The 22,216-nt window shown below is 39.8% G+C and overlaps 1 pseudogene across 1 annotated transcript; it reads right to left on the bottom strand.

Annotated features, from left to right (window-relative positions):
• Positions 1 to 158: 158 nt before the first annotated feature.
• On the bottom strand, positions 159 to 9,142 carry LOC307110093 (interferon-induced very large GTPase 1-like; annotated as a pseudogene). Its single transcript has 3 exons — positions 8,866 to 9,142; positions 5,110 to 5,186; positions 159 to 3,923 (listed from the first exon to the last, which is right to left on the bottom strand). The product of its transcript is annotated as an interferon-induced very large GTPase 1-like (transcript).
• Positions 9,143 to 22,216: the final 13,074 nt, after the last annotated feature.

Here is a 22,216-nt window from a genome sequence, read left to right as displayed (position 1 = left end):
CAAAACAAAACACAAAAATGCTCATTACAGAAAGCAATGCAACAGAGGAAGAGAAAAGCTAAGTGAGGATCTGACAAGCTTTTTGAGTATTTACCCCCTTTTACTAGGTAGCAGAAACTATGCACCAAAGGAAACAAGTCAATGTTTCAATGGTTTTTCTAGGGCAACTTAAAATTAGTAAAAAATTCCTCCCTTTTACTTTCTAGGTACAGGACAGGGTTGTTTGCTTTCTTGAATGTGATGCACATCTTTTTAAAACTGTTTGCTGCCTCTTGAAATAGCTCTAGGGCAAGTTCTAGTTTATATCTGTTTGTCAGCATGAATCTGGCTCCTTGAGATGCAGCCTCAGCCTCCTGATGAATCACTTGCAGAATTTCATGGAAATAACTAGAACTATAACCCTCATTCAGTTGTTCTCTTTTATGCATCATTTCTTTAACCAATTTTACAATTTGAGCTGTTGTCTTGTTTATGATATCTTTTTCAAACTCTTCCACAGAGGGTCCATATACTTGCAACTTTGGAAAGGTGATAACGTGTTTAGAGTAATTGATACGAAATGTCTTCTTTGTATCACGATACCTAATTTTGTTCACAATATTGGGAAGCTGTTTAAAATGCTCCAGGAGGATGTTCTCTAGCTCAATATCGATATCAGGATCCTCAGCAGATGGCAGTGTAGCAGGCAATAAAATAGAGACATTCTCAGACCAAATCTTGTTGAAAAGATCTCTCAGCTTCTTATCATGCAGCTCTTTCCCAATGGTGGGCACAGCCATCCCTTCGATTTTTTCTAATAACGTATGTTCAAAGTTTAATTGATGCTCTTTCCAAAGGTCTTGTATTTTCTTTCCGCTAACTAGATCCTCACATTTTCTCATAGTTTCTACTGTAAGCTCCTCTTTAAGATTCTTCAAATCATCTTCAAATCTTACTTTCCACTGAGCTAAGATATTTCTATCTCTGTCTTCTCGAAAATACCTTTGGAGTTCTTGCTTAATGGCTTCATGTTTATCCACAATTTTATTGTCGATCAAACTTCTCTTGATCTCCTCAGCTTCTCCATTCCGAATCTGGCTGGACAGCTGATTATTTAAGTCCAGCACATGACTTCTCAGCTCCCAGGTCCACCTGTTGTACATGGTCTCCAGTTTACTCATAGCCAAGACCTCCCGGGTGTTCTTGAACTTGAAAATGAAGTTCTCATTCACTAAGGCCCTCCATAAATCCCGTATTCGGACTTTAAGTTCTGATATCTTCAAAATGCTTCCCCTGGATTCTTCTTTGGCATGCTTAAGAATCCTGCTCTTCAGCTTTTGAACATTGTGACTATAGCAGGGATTAGGAGGGGCCATTGGGGGAGAACCTTCCCACAGGTGCACAAAGTAATGGATGTGGGTCTTGGGATCAAACTTAATGACATCGTTGAAGGTAGATACATCTGAGCATTGTTCATATTTGGCTGCAGCAAGTGTCATTTCATCCAGTCTCTCTTCCAGCCACCTTCGCCTTTCCATGTTTTGATTTGTATCTATAATTTCTTCTATGTTCTGATGAACAAACAGGCATCTTAGGGAGATATTCAGTTGTTTCATCCTGAGAAAGGCATGGATGGCTATTTGCAGAATATCTTGTATTTCTGATAGATCCTTCCCAAAAATATTGATTAGAGTTAAGTTTCCAAGCCCAATGACAAAGGTTGCCAACTCATTTTCCTCATTCTGTGCTTTGTTAATGAGTGCTGAGGCCCGAAGTCCTTCTGTGTCTACAACAAGCACAAAATCATAGCCCAGCTCCTCCCTGAGCGTCTCTTCCACCTTCAGGAGCTGCATGTAGGCACCCCGGGTACACCTCCCAGCACTGAAACTGAACTGCAGCCCAAACATTGCATTCAGTAGAGTAGACTTCCCTGAGCCCTGCAGGCCCAGGACAGAGAGAACAAATACCCGTTTGTCTCCAAGTTTCTCAGAGACCTTATCAAAAACAGCTGCTACCCATTTCAGCGGCACATAAGATGCATCCCCATCCATCAGCTCAATGGGAATCCCAGATATCATCAGGTCAGCAGCCATCTGGGGAAGGGAGACAAACAGTGTATGTGTTTGGGAGGAAGCTTCTTCTAGAGCTTCATAGATCTGGCCAACTTCTCTCATGAGATGTTCAATTCCCAGGGTGGAGTCCCTGATCTCTTTGGTAAGAGCATCTAGCTCAGCCTCCCAGTCTCGGAGGGATTCTCTCTTTGAGTGCTTGTCCTTCTCTGTTCTCACCTGAGCCAATAGGAAACTGTGCTTCTGGTGGAGGTTTTCTAACTCTCTGGTGGTTAGTTGGTCTATTAACATACTCAGACCCCGCAGAAAGTAGAGCTCTGTATGGGTCTCTGGGTGTGACTGAAGACTTTCAAGGAAGGAATTTATCAGGTCACTAAGGTTAATAACTTTGTGATACTGTTCACAGCGTATTTTCTGCTTTTCCTTCTCAATCTCATGTGTGTATTTCTCAATGCTCCTATTTCCTTTTTCTCTCAGCTGATGGAGTTCCTTATCCTTCTTACACCAATCATGCCATAGACTTCCCTGAAGTGGGAGTAACTTTTCCTTTATCTCAGATAATTTCACTTTTCTCAAGATGTCCATAAGGATATTAGTTCTTTTTTCTGCTTCTTGGCAAGCTCCTTGGTTCTCGTCAATAATAAATTTATGCTTCCTAGCAATGTTGGCCCAGTCACTCAAACTGTGAGGAGATCCAGACTTCTTCAGCAATTGTGATAATGTAGCTGTAATTTTATCAGCTAATTCTACCTTATTTAGATCCTTGATTCCAATTCTCACTTTGTGAACAGAATTCTCATCCATAATATTTTCTACATCTTCAAACAAACAGATGAGAGGCTTGGATGAATTCCAAAATTCAAGTAAAAGGAAACTATTCATTTTGTCAAAAGCAGAAGTTGACAGGAGAATGATAGTGACTGAGGATACCTCTTGTAGGAACCTAACCTGCCTCTCATGAATTTCAGCATTTCCATGGAGATTGGTGAAGGCAATACAGTTTTCAAATCTGTCCTCAGCTCTCCCACCTGGGAAAAACCAGCAGATTTCCACCATACCTTCTATCAATAGACACCTATTATTGCCTTCCCTAGGATGATGGTAGAAAAAATGGTCATGTTTGCCTTTACTCAGAAGTGAATTTAAAATCTGTGATTTAGAAGTAGAGACACAATTTCCAAAGCTTATAAAGGATACAGTGTGTATAGGCTGCCAACTGATCAGCTGGTTATTATAATTCTTAATTTTTTTTCCCATCCTATTTGTTCCACCTCTTTCCAGCTTCTCCTTATTTGCCTGAGAGACCAAAGAGGAAACTCGATTTGGGGACTGCAAGGACTGGGCACCAAAAGTGGGAGAGCAAATTGACAAATGGAAAGTTTGGTTAAAACATACTGTCTTGTAAAGTCATCTGCACAGTGAAAAATTGCCATTTGTATGTCCATTGGGTGGATGTAAGTTTGTGTTGTAGTTGATTTTGTTTTTTTTTATAATGAAAAAGTCCTCAAATGTTCTTCCTAGTTCTGTGGGTTTAAGTGTCTGGGGCCCAGGAGATACTGTATCTATATTGCCTCTGTAAACCAGGTACCGCAAATGATAATCTAATACCAAAAGTTTCTCTAGAAAACAAACTGGTAGCTCCCCCTCAGCATTTGGTTGAGTGTCACAGAGGGAAGTCTTATTTATCAAAAGAGTATTGACTTTGGTCATTTTCTTGGGATAATAACTTGCCAGGTTAAGCTGTCTGAGTAAGTGAAGAAAGTGTTGATTTGGAGCTGTTTCTTTTTTATCATTGCTTGATTGAAGATCTCTGGAACTAGAAGCAGATTCGTTGGGTGTCTTCTTTTTGTTACTAGTAAATATATTTCTAATTTTCTAGAAAGAAATATAGACAATGATAATGACTATTGTCTCTCTATAATAAAGGCTTAAGTTTATCAAGTATGAAGTTTATCAAGTATGAGTGCATAAATATATTCATTCATTTTCAAATAATAGAGTACTTCTAAGTTTTAGGTAATGGGTTGACCAACAGATGAAGCATAAAAAGGCTGAAGAGCTTAAAACTTAACTATGAGAGACATAAAATAAGTAGCTAATTATACTGTGCTATAATAGAATACTGAAGACATAAATAAATGGTGACAAGCTCAAAATGCATTGGCAACATATTTGAAGAAGTGATTAGATGGTCTAGGGATGCAAAGCCAAGAAAGGCTTTACCAAACTGATGTAACATATACTCATGGAAGGGGTAAAGGAGGAGAAGATAATTTAAAAAGAAACAGCAAAACAATTACCACAAGGTAGTTATTGTGTTCACTATATTATTGACTGAATAAGATTTTCTTAGGCAAAGTAAGTGGGTGGATATAACCTAGATAGTGAGAACAGGAAGCACAGGAAAAGATGTCTGAAGGTTGAGTATAAATAGGAAACAGAAAGCAATCTAGTATGTATGGGCAGAAGCAAAAAATGAAGGTGGTGAGGAAAGCTGAAAGGAAAACGAATTTGACCCATTTAGTAGCCATCAAATTTTTTAAAATATATTTTTATTGATTTCAGAGAGGAAGGGAGAGAAAGGGAGAGATAGATACATCAATGATGAGAGAGACTCATTGATTTGCTGCCTCCTGCACACCCTCCACCTGTGATCGAGCCTGCAACCCAGGCATGTGCCCTGACTTGGAATCAAACCTTGACCTCCTAGTTCATAGGTTGACACTCAACCACTGAGCCATGCCAGCCAGGCGGTAACCATCAATTTTAATAATGCCTTATTATTATTATTATTATTATTATTATTACCATTTTGGAGAAGAAAAGCTCATTAAAAGGTCAAGCAAATGCCTGGTTACACAGAAGTGACAGGATTCATAACCAGGCCTGTCTGGGATCCTGCTCTTCTTCAAGACACCTTGTAGGCACATTGTTTCTAATGTCAAATGACTCTGCTATATCAAAGGATATGGAAGCCAGTAAGCCTCTGAGATTGTGAGCATTCTATGGCCTGGAAACCCCTCTCTCTTCCTAAATAAAAGTATCTGGGGTGATTACAAACCTTTTGCAATCCATCTGGTCCTGTTTCTTTATCTTGCTTCCTCTTCTTTGGAGCTTTATTATCAGCGGAAGATCCAGCTTTGGAGGGAAAACAAGGTTTATTATTCTCATGGTTATTAAAACATGGAGTCAGAATTGTCGTGTTGCTAAAGCTTAGCCTCTTCCCTACCCGCTAATGACCAAGAGTAGAGGGTCAGAATGACAGGTTTGTGGGCATATTTTGTAGCTAAGTAGATTAGTTTGTGGCTAGGACTGTGAAATTTCACTATCACTGGTGATAGAGCTAAAGGACATTAGTCTTCATAGCAAAAAGGCTTGTGAAGTTTCCAGCATAAGAAATAGGAAAAAATATTCTACACCACTACACATTTTAGAACATCAAACATAAAGACCCTAATATCATTTGTGGCAGGGGTGGGGTGGTCCATAGACCACTGATGAAAAAGTGATAATCAGGTTGGCGTCAGACTCATTATCAGTAATTACCTATTTCTTTCAAAAACAATAAGGTAAAAGGATTTTCTACCTCCAACCAGTTACCTTTCTAGTTTGAGAAGAGGTTAAAGTTATTTCCAGAAAGTAACACCCTTGAAAGTTTACTGTCTACATACCCTTTCTTAGGAAGGCTCCAGGAGGAAATTAAGAAACAAATGGGTGAATAGAAGAGCACATTAACTTGATAGGATAGTTGAGATATTGGAAGAATATAAGGAGGTGATGAATATGCACAATGCAAAAAATATGGTAATGAGAAATTTTCATGAAAGCAAAAACAAAAATTATAATAATTAAACTATACTTGGTTTTGTTATGACTGGAATTTACATATGTATAATAGTATAAGTGATTTGCAACTTTTAGAAATAAACTATAAATAAAAGTTGAAAGACTTTCATTATGATTCTAAGAAAGTGAAAATTTTCAACTTGATCATTTAAAAGTAAAAGTATTTGGGTGAGTTTTGAGCTATTGCCTCTCATAATGGACCAAATTTAAAAGTTAAAAAAAGTAAAATTCAAAAGAAACCTGTATATAAACTAAAAATACTGCCATAAATCTATCTGGAAGAGAATGAATGGGGAAGCGAGAGGTGGCATAACTGAGCCAAAAGGCTTGACTATTATTGTGGGATAGCAATGAGTTATATTGAAATTGTATTGGTATTGGTAAACTAATGGAACTAATGGATGTGATATTGATAAACCAATGATGAGTGGTAAAAGGATGCTAGTTAGAGATATCGCAGTCACCACCATAAAAAAAAAAAAAAAGTTGATCTTTGCAAGTAATGTTTTTAAATTTTTGGGATAGGTACCCAGAAGATGGGCTTCAGAAAGATATATGTACCCATATGTTATTGCCACATTATTCGTGATGGCCAAGACATGGAAACAACTGAAGTGTCATTCAATAGATGATTGAATAGAAAAGATGTGGTACATATATACAATAGAATACTATTCAGCGATAAGAAAAGATGAAATTCTGCCATTTTATAAAAAAACTTTAAAAAATGTTTAATCTTCACCTGAGGACATGCTTTTATTGACTTTTTTTTTGGGGGGGGGGGGAGAGAAAGGAAGGGAGAGGGTGAGAGAAAAACATCAATGTGAGAGTGAAACATCTATCAGTTGCCTTACACACATGCCCTGACCTGGGATTCTTGCCACTCGGGTATGTGCCCTGACCAGGAATCAAACCTGCCACCTTTCAGTGTATGGGATGATGCACCAACCTACTGAGCCATACCAGTCAGGGTGATGAATGGATCTTGAGAATATCATGCTAAGTGAAATAAGTCAGACAGAAAAAGTTAAGAACCATATAACTTTTGCTGAAAGCAAATTAACTGAAAGCATATAAAACTGAAAGCAACAATGAGCAAACAAGAAATACAAACAGAAATTTATAGACACAGACAATAGTAGGGTGGTTACCAGAGGAAAGGGTGTGGGGATAGTAAAGGGTAAAGGGGATCAAATGTATGGTGATGGAAGATTTGACTCTGGGTGGTGGGTACACAGTGCAATATACAGATCATGTATTGTAGAAATGTATCCTTGAAACTTATATGATCTTATTAACATTGTCACCCCAATAAATTTAATTTATATGAAAACAATGGGTGGCTCAGTTGGTTGGAGCACTGGCCCATACACCAAAAGGTTGTAGGCTCCATTCCCAGTCAGGGCACGTTACGTAGGTTGTGGGTTTGATCCTCAGTTGGGGTGCATACAGGAGGCAATCAATCAATGTTTCTTTCTCACATCTATGTTTCTCTCTCTCTAAAATCAATAAAAACATATTCTCAGGTAAGGATTAAAAAGAAGGAAAAAAAGAAAAATTGAGTTCAGAGGGGTTATTTTGTGAGAAAAGGGTTAAGGTTATGTTTTAATTTTTAACTATATTCATGAATAACATTTTGAACAAAATAAAAATAAGTATTTAAAATATATTTTTAAAGTGATAAAACTCTCCCCATAAATTAATATTTTAAAATGACCATACTTCATGCACTGTATATGACTAAGCTGGTACAGTAATTTTAGAAAATTATTTGACTGCTTTCAACTTTTAGGAATTTAAGGGAATGAAATAACACGAGCACCATGATCTATTATGAAGGTAATTTTCACAACATTCTGCATTATGTTGATATTTTGGAAACACTAAAATGTCTGACATGGCATTTTGGCAAAATTATTTAAGAGCACAAACAGGATGGAGAATATGCAGCCATTCAAAATAGAACCAGGAGCTAGTGACCAGAGAAGAAGGGACCTCATAGAGTCCACTGTGGCAATAGTATTAGCAGGGACAGAAGCTACATTCATTTTCCAGTGGCAGCAGGCATAGGGGTTCTAGTGGCCATCTCTATTGCCAGCATCAGGCTGGAGGTCGGACAAGCTGTGATGTCTATAGCTATCAACAGGGACATTGACATCTTCCTGGGCTACTTCTGTGGTGTGCTGTTGGGCATGGTGCCTGGCGCAATAGCCTCCAAGCCTGGTTTTCAAGTACTTCTAGAGCTTATGTCAAATATCCAATATTCTTTAGTAAATTCTATTGTATGAGAGCAGAAAATATAAAAGAGTACTTAAGAATTATTGATTAAAACTACAGGAAATGCTTATTATGTTTTAAGCCAAAAACCCCACTAAGGATATAAAACTGTATAGTCATTGGACTTTAGAATACTTCCTTCCTCCCTGCCTTACCACCACATTGATAGGGTTCTTGTATAATAACTAGAGAATATGAAAGGACTATGTATAAGCTTCTTATTCAAGATGCTCCCAGAAAGACCCAAAGACAACAGAGAAACTAAAACAAGGACAATAGAGGCATTTTTAGCCTGTGACACCACAGCTATAGCAAACAGTAAGCAGAGCCTAACTCCTAGCCAGATAAGCATAAAACCTCACACTAAAGGGCTATTTACCTCAGTTTCTTTTCCTAGTATATTATGTACAATTTCGATAAGTTACAAGGCATACTAAAAGCAAAAAAGCACAGTTTGAAGATACAGAACAAGCATCAGAATCAAACTCAAGCATGGCTGAGATGTTGGAATTACATTGGAATTTTAGATGTGAAATTTATCTCAATAAATAAATTTTAAAAGCACCTCGACACACAGTTCTTTTTATATTTTATGCTGTCTCTGTGTATATTCAATTAATTAAGATATGAAGATTTCAGAAAAAGTCTTGAGTCATGTCCAGCAAACAGAGGTGTAGGTTACGTGTAGACTCACGTTTTTCTATACCCTGACATAACTTCTCTGCTAGGTTGCGCTGGTCTATGGTTATCAGGACCTCCTTGGTCACAATCCTGGAGTATTCATCCCCGTAGAACTGTATCAGTAGGTCAGCAAGTTTCACTCGGGATGCCTGATGGAGAGTGCTCCGAGGTATGCGGCGGTATTCCTCAGAAATAGCTATGTTTGTGAGTTGAAACTTGAACTTTGTGAACTCCTCCTCTAAGAGGTCCTCAAGGATGTAAAGAAGAGTTGTCTTCGAGTTGCTTTCCATTCTGTGCGGCTAAATGCTGGGAAACTGATGATATGGCAGTTACTGACATGTAATAGAGAGTCGGTTATGGATAATGATAGGAATGATGGGAAACTCATATGAACCCAGTGGTTTGAGAGAAGTGAGGCAAAGAAGTGGAAAATATGAACTGATAATACATGTCCTTTTTTTGTTGTTAACCCTTGCACAAGGATATTTTTCCATTGATTTGTAGAGAGCCTGGAAGGGAAGAGAAGAAGAAGGAGAAGGAGGAGGAGGAGGAGGAGGAGGGGGAGAAGAAGGAGGAGGAGGGGGAGAAGGAGGAGGAGGAGGGAGAGAAGGAGGAAGAGGAGGGGGAGGAGGAGGAGAAGGAGGGAGAGAAGGAGGAAGAGGAGGGGGAGGAGGAGGAGGAGGAGGAGGAGGAGGAGGAGGAGGAGGAGGAGGAGGAGGAGAAGAGAAGAAAATGGATCTGAGAGACACATTGATTGGTTGCTTCCCACGTGTACCCGATCAGGGTGGGGATGGAAGCTGCAACCCAGTCATGTGCCCTTGACCAGGAATTGAACCCATGACCCATTGGTGCATGGGTTAATGCTCTAATCACTGAGCAACCCTGGCCAAGGCTGGTAATACATATAGTATATTTCCTCAAAGCTTTGGGGCTACTCACCTTGCCCTCTTACTCTCCACAATTGTGCTACATTGCTGGAATTCTCAAGATTCTCTATTAGATGATGGCTGTTTGTGGGGAAGAGACTGAAATAGGGGTCTTATGGAGGTTTGTGTTATGCAGAAAAAGGAAAGAAAATGTAGCCATGTTATTATTCAGTAGGTAGGGAAAAAAATAAATGCAGCCCTGGCCGGGTAGCTCAGTTGGTTAGAGCATCAGCCTGCTATGCCAATGTTATGGGTTCAATGCCCAATCAGTGCACAGGGCACATACAAGAATCAACCAATAAATACATAAACAAGTGGAACAATAAATTCATGTTTCTCTCTCTCTCTCTCTCTCTCTCTCTCTCTCTCTCTCTCTCTTTCTCTCTCTCTCTCTCTCTCTCTCTCTGAATTGATAAATTTAAAAAAATGTTTTTAAGTTAAAAACATTTTTTTTAAAAAGCAAGTGCATTATGGATAAGGATAGTGAATGAAAATTTTAAAGAGAATTGAAAATATTTATACTTCCATTACTTGTATACGTTGGGTAGATTAGAAGGGATTTTAGGAGATTAAATTTGCATGTGAAAATTGGTATAAATAATAGGGGCATGGAAAATCACTTTCCTGATTCCTTTGTAACTATAGGATCCTCAACCTTTTGCTATGCTTCTTACTCCTAAAATATAACTTTTATAGGTACCTAAGTATTTGATGATAATGCTATTATTATCACCACCACCTATTATATCAGTAATACTACTGTCTTCACCAATCTATCTCTTTTCTCTCCATCAAAACCCTGGCTATTCTTGAAGTTAATATAAAATGTTATTTCTTTTCCAAGGACTATTTTTTTTTCTCTCCAAAAGATGTAATGCTACCTAACTTTCAACTTTCAACAATACTTATGACACTCCTATTTTGTCTTATAATTATACTTATATATGTACTTCAATTATTTTCCTCTATTAGTAACACTATGAATTAAATGGGCAACTAGTATGTATTGAACATCGTTCACATCGTGGGCAGGTTGCTTTGCACACTTCATCTCATTTATTTTTAACAAAATTCCAATTAGAGAATTTTAACATTGAAGCATGAGAATGACATTATCTGGTTGAACTTTAGTAAGATTTCTGTGTCACTTGGATGAGAATGGGAGAATAGAAATTACCAGGAAGGAGGCAGTGGTAAAAGTTAAGAGACTGTTATAATGGTCTAAAGAAAATGGTGACTTGGACTAATAGTTTAGGAAGGAAGATAATGAGCAATGGTCAAATTCAGGCTTTATCTAATAGGCATAGCTAACTAGAATTATTGATGAATGTGTTATGGGTGAAGGAAAGTGAAAACTCAAGGATGTCATAGTAGGCAGGATTCTCTGGGAGGTTATTCTAGATGGGCTTAATTTAATCAGGTAAACTCTTAAAAGCGGTATTAATTGAGCATAGTGGCTTGGGTCAATTTTTGGGTTCCCTGTTCTGTTTCATTGATCTATATGCCTGTTCTTGTGTCAGTACCAGGCTATTTTGAGTACAGTGGCTTTGTAGTATAACTTGATATCTGGTATTGTTCTTCTTTCTCAAGATTACTGCAGCTATTCGGGGTCTTTTTTGGTTTCATATAAATTTTTGGAGTGTTTGTTCTAGGTCTGTGAAATATGCCATTGGTATTTTAATGGGATTGTATTGAATCTAGAGATTGCTTTAAGTAGTATGGACATTTTAATGATGTTGATTCTACCAATCCATGAACATGGTATATTCTTCTACTTGTTTATATTTTCCTCTATCTTTTTTCAATGTCCTATAGTTTTCTGAGTACAGGTCTCTTACCTCTTTGGTTAAGTTTATTCCTAAGTATCTTGATTTTTTTTGTTGCAATGGTAAATGGTATTGGTTTTTTAGTTTCCCTTTCTTAGAGTTCACTATTGGTGTATAAAAATGTTATGGAATTGTGGGTGTTAATTTTGTATCCTGCTACGTTTCTGAATTCATTTATTAAATCTAGCAGTTTTTTTTATTGCATCTTAGGGTTTTCTATGTGCAGTATCATGTCATCTGTGAATGATGATGAGAGTTTTGTTTCCTCCTTTCCAATTTGGATTCCTTTTATTTCTTCTTCTTGTCTGATCACCATGGCCAGGACTTCCAGAACTACATTGACAAAGGAGATAAGAGCATACATTGGAGCAGAGATAGTCTCTTTAATAAATGGTGTTGGGGAAATTGGACAGGTACATGAGAAGAAAAAAGAAAGAAACTAGACCACTAACTTATACTATACACAAGAATAAACTCAAAATGGATAAAAGACTTAAATGTAAGACATGAAACTATAAAAGTCCTAGAAGAAACCATAGGCATCAAAATCTCAGACATTTCTCATAGTAATATGTTTACTGATACATCTCCTAGGACAAGGGAAATTAAGGAGAAAATAAACAAATGGGACTACATGAAAATAAAAAGCTTCTGCACAGTAAAAGAAAACATCATCAAAATAACAAGAGAGCCCCCTACATGGGAGAACATATTTGTCAATAATACATCTCATAAGGGGTTAATCTCCAAAATATATAGGGAACTCATACAACTTAACAAAAAGAAGACAAATTTCCAATTAAAAATTGGGCAAAGGACCTAAATAGACACTTCTCCAAAGTGGACATACAGAAAGCCAAGAGACACATGAAAAAAATACTCAAAGTCACTATGCGAGAGATGCAAATCAAAACCATAATGAGATGTCACCTCACACCTGTCCGAATGGCTATCATCAACAAATCAAGCAACAACAAGTATTGGTGAGATTGTGGAGAAAAGGAAACCCAATACACTGCTGGTGCGAATGCAAACTGATGCATCCACTGTCGAAAACAATATGTAGTTCCCTCAAGAAATTAAAGATGGAACTCCCATTTGACCCAGTCATCCCACTTCTAGAAATATGTCCTAAGAAACCTGAAACACTCATCAGAAGGAATATATGCACCCCTATGTTCATAGCAGCACAATTTACAATAGCTAAGACTTAGAAACAGCCTAAGTGCCCATCAGCAGATGAGTGGATAAAACAACTATGGTACATTTACACAATGGAATACTATGCACCAATAAAAAAGAAAAACTCTTACCATTTACAACAGCCTGGATGGACCTGGAGAGTATTGTGCTGAACAAAACAAGCCAGTCAGAGAAAGATAAGTATCAAATGATCTCACTCACATGTGGAATCTAATAAACCAAATAAACTGATGATCAAAAATAGACCCAGAGTCATAGAAGCATGACCAGATTGTTGAACCTCAGAGGGAAGGCAGGGGAGGTTGGTGATAAGAGATCAACCAATGACCTTGTATTCAATATGCATAACCCATGGACACAGACGATGGGGTGGTGAGGGCCTGTGGGGGGGGGGGGGTGAGTGAAGGACAGGAGAGGGCTGGAAGAGGTTAATGGGGAAAAAAGGAGGACCTATGTAATACTTTCAACAATAAAAATTAAAAGAAAAGTAAAGAGGCAAGAAGCAGCAGATGTGCTCCTACTGATCCCAAGAGAGTGTGTGGCAAACTGCTTGTGTGGGCTATGTGCCTAGAGCAGTGGTTCTCAACCTGTGGGTCACAACCCCTTTGGGGATTGAATGACCCTTTCACAGGGGTCACCTAAGACCATCGGAAAACACAGATATTTACATTATGATTCATAACAGTAGCAAGATTACAGTTATGAAGTAGCAACAAAAATAATTTTATGGGGTCGCGGCATTAGGAAGGTTGAGAACCACTGGCCTAGAGGCTGGGAATGTTCCTGACTGATAGCTAGTAAGAAAATGGGAACCTCCTTCCTACATCTGCAAGAAGTTGAAGTCTGCTAACAACTTGGAAGAGGACCAGAGCCCCAGATGAGAATTTCAGTTTGTCAGTTGATTGCAACCTTTTGAAATCTTGAGCAAAAGATCTAACTAATTCAAACCTGACTCATGACCCATGAAAACTGTGAAGTAATAAATTGGTCTTATTTTAAGCTGCTAAATTTTATGGTAATCTGTTATGCAGAGATAGAAAATTAATACAGCTGATTTCTAGGATTTTGACCTGAGCAAATAGGTTATGATGGGGTCATACTTTAATATGGTCAAAGTTTATAACATAGGCTTATTGGAGTTCATATTTAATTTGTAATGCCAATTAGGCAGGTAAGTGGCAATAGTAAGTAGACTAAAGTGGGGAATATCTTTTAACGGATGAGTCCTGTTTAGAGATATCGATTAGAGAGTCATCTGTACATAGTATTTAAAGGCATGGGACTGGTAAGCTTGGCTATGGATAAAGGATAAATAGAGAAGAAAGAAGGACCCCGGAAGAGAGCAACATTTGGAACAGAGGTAAAGGAGACTAAAAAGAAGCATCCACAGAGGAGGAGGTAGGGAATGAGACATACTTGGGATTCCTGAAGCCTGGAGAAGGAAGTGTGTTATAAAGGAAAGTGTAGTAACCATGTTAAATGCTTCTGAGAGGTCAGGAGGATAAGGATAGAAAACTGATCATATGTCTTTTAAGATGAAAGCCACTGATGACCTTGATAAAAGCCATTTCCATGGATGGAGAAAAAAAGCCCAATAGAAGTGGGTAATATTTAATATTTTTTGCTCTTAATATAGCAGAGGAAAGAGGCTATCACAGGAATAGACAATGTGCTTAAAGAAGTTTAGTTTATGTGTTTGTTTTAGGTATTGGCAATATCAAGACATTTGATAGGAATGACCCAGCCAGGGGGGGATGAAGGAGATTGTATTAGTTTTCCATTGATGCTATAAAAATTATCATAAATGTAATGGCTTAAAACAACAAAAAGTTATTTTATATAGTTCTGGAAGCCGGAAGTCTGCAATAAGTTGTATGGGGCTAACATTGAGGTGCTAGCAGGGAAGAATCCAATCCATTTCTTACCTCTTTTAGCTTCTGCTGGCACTTCTTGGCCTGTAGCCTCATCATTCCAGTTTCTATTTCTATGTCACATTACTATCTCTTCTTTCATAATAAAAACTCTGTCTGTATTTCTCTTGTGTGATCACCTTTAGATCCTTCTTGGATAATTCAGGATAATCTCCCCATCCCAAATTCCTTAACTTAATTACCCTTGCCAAGTCTCTTTTGCCATATAAGGCAAAGTTTACAGGTTCTAGGGATTAGAACATACATATATTTGGGGGAGGATCATTATTCAGCTTATCATAGAGGTAAAGAAAAAATTGCAAGGGACAGAGAGAGAGAGAGACAAAGAGAATGAGAATTAATGTTGTGATCCACATAGGAAATGGTGTGGGTCAGAGGTAGAACTCTGTTAGAAAGACAGAGAAAAAGATATAGAATCAAAACCTTGTTTAAGGATTCTAAAAAAGTAGGACTTTTTGTTTGTTCATTTATAGTCTATTGACGGAGGAAAAGAAAATTTACATATAAGAATGTGCATAAATGTTAAGAATACAATTAGATGGGTTTTGAGAAGTGTATATACTTCAGTGAGCGGATTTTTTTTATTGTTTGTAGAAATGGGGGTCTTGAAGTTGTCTCCTAGGTTTATACCTAATTGGGTACTTTACTGAGACTGGGACACTACAACGTATAGGGCAGGTCTGGGGGTGGAGGAAGATGATTGATTCTGTTGTGATACATTGAGCTTGAGATTAACATGGGTGCTTTGTATTTTCCAGGCACTCTTTTAATTAATTTACACGTATTGTTTAATTTGTTACTTATAACAATCCTAGGAGGCAAGTATTATTGTATCTGTATTTTATAGATAATAAATCAGAGATGTAACTTGTTCAAGGTTCTATGACAGCCTTAACTACCACACCAACATCCTACTGGAGATGCTTACTATTAAGCTAGTTACACAGTCCAACATTTCAGAAACCTATCTGGACTGAAGATTTAGATTAAGGAATAATCAGCATATAGATAATAATAAAAACCATAAAAATAGATAAAATCACTCAGGGAAAATATGTTAAGTGAGGATTAGTAGGACAATGGCCCTATTCATGCAGAGCAGATATTCAGCTGTTAGGTTGTGGTATGATCTTATCAGCTATTAAATATTGAAATACGGTGCTTGCATACTGGTGACATAGATTCTTCCCTGACCCCCATTTACCCCATACCACCTAAGTTTCCCAGGCTCTGAGGAGCCCTGGGTAGGCTCTGCCAAGGAGGAATAATCACAATTTTATTTTTAAATAACCATTTATTGAGTATATTTTGTGGTGCTATGGCAGCTGATGGGGCAAAAAAGAGAAATGGGATAGCTTTTCCAACCTTAGGAGATTTTGAAAAATGGCAGACACAATGATGGCACAAATATTATTAAACTTAATACAGTTATTTTTAAGGTGTAGTGTGGTGTAGGAGTCCAGAAGATATAGCAATTGTTGCCATTCATTCAATTTATTTAATTAATTTATTCAATATGTATTCAAAGCTATTTTTAAGCATCTGGCATAGGCCAGGCAATATATGTTGGGGTGTCAAAGACTAGTAAGGCAAATTACCATTCCCCAAGTGCTCAGTGTCTGATGGAGGACCTGAGCACAGATCTGTTTTACTATTGTTCTTTAGGGCAAAGATAGGTACAGGCAGAAGACATGATTTTGCCCAGTTCCCATGACAATGACAACAAAAAATGGGCCCAGGCTTCAGTGAGTTGATAGAAAACATTCTTATATATAATCAGTAGGAGTTTCTGACTGCCATGGGAAATTACCTTGGGTATTGTCTAGGCAACCCTTCCACTTCACAGATAAACCTAGAGGTTCTAGATTTCACACAACATGTTTTACACAACATATTAGTTAGTGGCTGAGGCATGTGTCCAACCCAGTCTCTGAATCTTAGAGACCTTCCCTAAGCTGCACACTGTCAATTCCCTGTTGAGTTCAGTCTGACCCAAGTTGTAGTTGCACTTTATGCATTCATATTATCAGGGATAGTTCAGCCTTGGAGTTCTTGATAAGGATTCCCTCCCTGGGTTCCTAAATTTGAGCAAAGAGCCCTAAACCATGTACTTAAAGCAGGACCTTACCGAATTATAAGACAAAGAAGGCAGAGAAAAAAAGACAGAGAGTGACATGGGGGACCCAGAGAGAGATCACAGTAGAGCCATAGAAGATCATGGAGGGGTAGTGGTGGGGGGGGAGGGGACCAGGCAGAAAGGAAAGACACAGGAAGGAGAGGAGGGGAGACAAATGGAAAAGGAAAGCAAAGACAAGAAACATGATAACTTCCTTACCTACTACAGGAGAAAAAGAGGACTGGGGCCTCCCTGGTCTCTCAGTCACATGTCCCATTTAAGGGAAAGAGACTCTTACTCCAACATGGGCCCCTGCAGAAAGAGCATACTCACCAGTATGAATCCTAGATCTTTCTTCCAATTCTGTCCTACCCGGGGATGGAAATTTGCTCCGGCAAATAGTAGAAGTCTACCTGTCTTTATGGATTCCAGTTGTACACTAAAAAACTAGTTTCATTTTTTTAAAAGTGATTGAGTAATGTGGGAAATTCCAGCTGAATAGGAAATTCCAGCCCACACCTAATCACTTGCAGATGAGAGAAAAATGGGAACCAGGAAAAGGCTATAAGTGTTATCTTATCCCTGATTTAAAACTTTTTCAAGTGTATCTCATTATTTATTGAATCAAATCCAAATTTTTGGAATTTAAGATCTTCACCACCTAGCTAGTGGCAAGAGCATGGATTGGATACAGACTGATCTAAGTGTTTTTAATTACAATTTGTATTCAACATTATTTTGTACTAGAGGCCTGGTGCACAAAATTCGTGCATGGGGGGTATGTCCCTCAGCCCAGCCTGCTCCCTCTTCAATCTGGGACATCCCTCTCACAATCCAAGACTGCTGGCTCCCAATTGCTAGCCTGCCTGCCTTCCTGATTGCTCCTAACTGCTTCTGCCTGCCAGCCTGATCAACCCCTAACCACTCCCCTGCCAGCCCAATTGCCCCTAACTGCCCTCCCCTACAGGCCTGGTCACCCCTATCTGCCCTCCCCTGCAGGCAAGGTCCCCCCTCAACTGCCCTCCCCTGCCAGCCTCATTGCCCCTAACTGCTCTCCCCTGCTGGTCTGGTCCCACCCCCCACACCCCAACTGCTCTCCCTTGTAGACCTGGGTCCCCCCAAAGTGTTCTCCCCTGCAGGCCTGGTCACCCCCAACTGCCCTCCGCTGCAGGCTTGATCGCCCCCAACTGCCCTTCCTTGCAGGCCTGTGGTCCTCCCCAACTGCTCTTCCCTAAAGGGCCGGTCACCCCCAACTTCCCTCCCCTGCAGGCCTGGTCACCCCCAACTGCCCTCTCCTGCAGGCCTGATCCTCCCTCCCAACTGCTCTCCCCTGCAGGCTTGATCACCCCCAACTGCCCTCCCTTGAAGGCCTGGTCCCTCCCAACTGACCTCCCCTGCTGGCCATCTTGTGGCAGCCATCTTGTGTCCACATGGGGGCAGCCATCTTTGACCACATGGGAACAGCCATCTTGTGTGTTGGAGTGATAGTCAATTTGCATATTACTCTTTTATTAGATAGAATTAGTTTCAGGTGCACAGCATAATGGTTAAACAATCATTTACTTTACAAAATGTTTCCACCCCGATATTTCAAGTGCCCACCTAGCACCTGGCAGTTAACTAGTATTACAACATTGTTGATGATATTTTCTATGCTGTACTTTATATCCCAGTGACTATTTTGTGACTACCAATTAGTACTTTTGAATCCCTTCACCCTTTTCATCCAGCCCCCTAACCCCTATCCCCTCTGTCAGCCATCAGTCTGTTCTTTGTATCTGTAAGTCTGTTTCTCTTTTGTTTGTTTTTTTCTTTAGATTACACATATAAGTGAAATCACATGGTATTTATCTTTCTCTATCTGGCTTATTTCACTTAGTATAATATCTTCTACATTCAGCCATGCTGTCACAAATGGTAATATTTCATTTTTTATGGTTAATATTCTACTGTATGTATGTACCACAGCTTTTTTATCCACTTGTCTGCTGATGGGCACTTGGGTTGTTTCCATAGCTTGCCTATTGTAACTAATGCTGCAATGAACATGGAGGTGAATATATTCTTTCAAATTACTGTTTTGGGTTTCTTTGGATTTATACCCAGAAGTGGAATCTCTGGATCAAAAGGCAATTCCATTTTTTTAATATTTTGAGGAAACACCATACTGTTTTCCATAGTGGTATTACCAGTTTGTATTCCCACCAACAATGCACAAGGGTTCCCTTTTCTGTAAATCCTGGCCAACATTTTTTGTTTGTTAACTTATTGATGATAGCCATTCTGGCATGTGTGAGATGATGTCTTATTGCAGTTTTAATTTGCATTTCTCTGATAATTAATGATGTTGAGCATCTTTTAATATAACTATTGGCCATCTGCATGTTCTCTTTGTAGAAGTGTCTATTCAGGCCTTCTGCCCACTTTTTAATTGGGTTGTTTGTTTTTTTGGTGTTGAGTTGTCTGAGTTATTTATAAATTTTGGATATTAATCAGACTGGCCTAAGTTTAAATCCCTGTGTGATCACTGCTAATTGAACTAGGACATGTGGCTTGGCTTTTTAAAGTTTTTGTCTTCTCGTTTGTGAAATGGGAATAATAACAGTACTTATATCCTAAAGTTGCTTTGAAAATTAAATAAAATAACCATGTCAATCACATAACATAGTATTTGGCTTTTAATTACTGCTCAACAAAGATTAGCTATTATTTTCTTACTAGCATTCCCGTTGCAGGAAAAATCCTGCAATAGGGTTTCCTGCTGCACTCTACCCCACCCTGCCTGCTCTCCTCCCTTGTCCCCCGCCCCGCAATCTCTGCCAGCCCCCCTGCTTTTGTAACTTCTCCGCCAGCCTGCGCTCCTTCCTTCTTCCCTGGCCCCGCCTCCACTCCTCCCTTCTCCCCCTGCCCGCCTTCTCTGCCAGCCCGCCTGTTTTTCCCTTCTGCCCCGGCCCGCCTCCGCTCTTCCCTTTTCCCCTGTCCCCGCCTCCGCTCCTTCCTTCTCCCCCGCCCCGCCTGCTCAACTTCCTTCTCCCCCGGCCCCGCCTCCGCTCCTCCCTTCTCCCCTGGCCCCGCCTCTGCTCCTCCCTTCTCCCCCGGCCCTGCCTGCTCAACTTCCTTCTCCCCCGGCCCCGCCTCCGCTCCTCCCTTCTTTCTCCCCCCCCCCCCCCCCCCCGCTTGCTTGCTTCTCTGCAGCTTTGCTCCCTTCTGCTCCCTTCTTGGCTTCTTTCTATGCTGTCGCGATATGCAAATTAGCCGCCATCTTTGTTTTGATAATTTGCATATTCATCCTGATTGGTTGGTGGGCGTGGCTTGGCTGGTGGGCGTGGCTTGGACGTAGCGAAGGTGCGGTCAATTTGCATATTTGTCTATTATTAGATTAGATAGTAGGGAGACCTACTGAAGGGTTCCTTAAGAGGGAGAGAGATGTCAGAAGGTTACCTTGAATTTGTTGATACTGGCTGGCCTCATTAGGAATTGTAGCTATCAGCACCATTTATCCTCAGATGGGTAATATCATTCTGGTTTTGAGAGCTTAAAAGAAAACCTTCACCATTCCTTACCTCAGGGCAAAAAAGAAAATTAGTTTCATTAATGATGATATTTCTGGACCCTTGAGACAGTGGATGCCAGGAACAGAATGGGCCTAGCAATCTTGAGCAGTAATCCTACATAATAAAACAGTAATATGCAAATTGACTGCACCTTCTCTGTGCCCAAGCCACGCCCACCAGCCAAGAAGGGCGAGTATGCAAATTAACCACACAAGATGGTGGTTAATTTGCATATCAAGACAGTGTACAAAGAAGCCAAGTGTTGCAGAAGAGAGCAGGAGTGAAGCTGCGGAGAAGCAAGCAGGTTGGGCGGGGAGAAGGGAGGCAAGCAGGCGGGGCAGGGAGAAGGGAGGCAAGCAGGCTGGGTGGGGAGAAGGGAGGCAAGCAGGCAGGGTGGGCAGAGAAGGGAGGCAAGCAGGCAGGGCGGGGGAGAAAGGAGGCAAGCAGGCGGGGCAGGGAGAAGGGAGGCAAGCAGGCTGGGTGGGGAGAAGGGAGGCAAGCAGGCAGGGTGGGCAGAGAGGGAGGCAAGCAGGCGGGGCCAGTGGAGAGTGCAGCAGGAAGCCCTATTGCAGGAATCTTCCTGCAATGGGCTACTAGTAGTACATATTAACTGACAAAGCTAGCCATGTAAAGAAACACATTGTAGGGTTTTGGCTGCACACTTGCTAAGCAGCAGTCTGCCCCACAGACCCATTATGAAAGGGCCCAGTGCCGGCAGATGCCACTGCCTTCCACTACCCAGCAAGGAGAATCTCACAGGCATGGCCAGTGCTTCACCTTCCTGGAAACTGAGAAACCCAACTCACTGCTGACCTGGCCTTGAGAAATCCTTTTCTTCCTGCCTGTTCTGGAGTCATCTTGTACCCATCTCTTCAGTCTTCAGTTCCCAGCAGCATTAGACGACTGTGGCTGAACCCCTCTCTCCCTGCCCTGCCCCTGCCCCCAATATCAAGGTAGTTAAAGAGTGTTAATTGGAAGGGCCCTGGCCAGTTTTCCTGGAAGCCCTTCCTCTGAGCTTATGATTTGATAATAATTTGAGATGTTAACTTATTTGCTCCAGGTATTTCCTTCCAATTCATTTCTTAACTCCCTTCAAAGATTTCATTGCATCTATGAATAGCAATCTCAGGAAAAGCATGACACTGCATTAAAAAAATACAGTTGACCCTTGAACAACACAAGTTTGAACTGCCTGGGTCCACTTATATATGAATTTTTCCCCAATAAATACTGTAAATATATTTTCTCTTCTTTATGATTTTCTTAACATTTTTCTCTAGCTTACATTATTATAGGAAGATACTACTAGTATACAGTATATAATACATACATGTGTTAATCAATTGGTTATATTATAGGTTATATTATCTGATCAACAGTATACTATTAGTAGTTAAACTTGGGGGGGAATCAAAAGTTATATGCAGATTTTTTACTGCATTGAGGGTTGGCACCCCTAACTCCCACATCATTCAATGGTCAACTGTACATTTTCATATAAATTTAGGACATTGATTGCCATAAATTAAAGAATCTTAGAGAGATATTATGTATTTCTCCCAAGCTAAAGAAAGATTCACCTAGAGGAAAGCAGAGGGAAGGAAAGATGAAGAGGTGTGATGGTCCCATAAAAGAGGAAATAGGTACCCTGATTTTTGTCATCCTGGCTGTAAGACTCTGAAGAGAAATGACTGTGTGATGCATCTGATTATAAAGGATTACAAGTAGCCTTGTAAAAGATTCCTTCCATCTTTCCAACATGTTACAATGGAAGCGTCATAGAGATTAATATCTCACTGGAAATCTGT

The sequence above is a fragment of the Cnephaeus nilssonii genome, assembly GCF_951640355.1.
Source record: "Cnephaeus nilssonii genome assembly, chromosome: 13".
Lineage (NCBI taxonomy): Eukaryota > Metazoa > Chordata > Mammalia > Chiroptera > Vespertilionidae > Cnephaeus > Cnephaeus nilssonii.
This window is presented reverse-complemented; position numbering and strand designations above follow the sequence as displayed.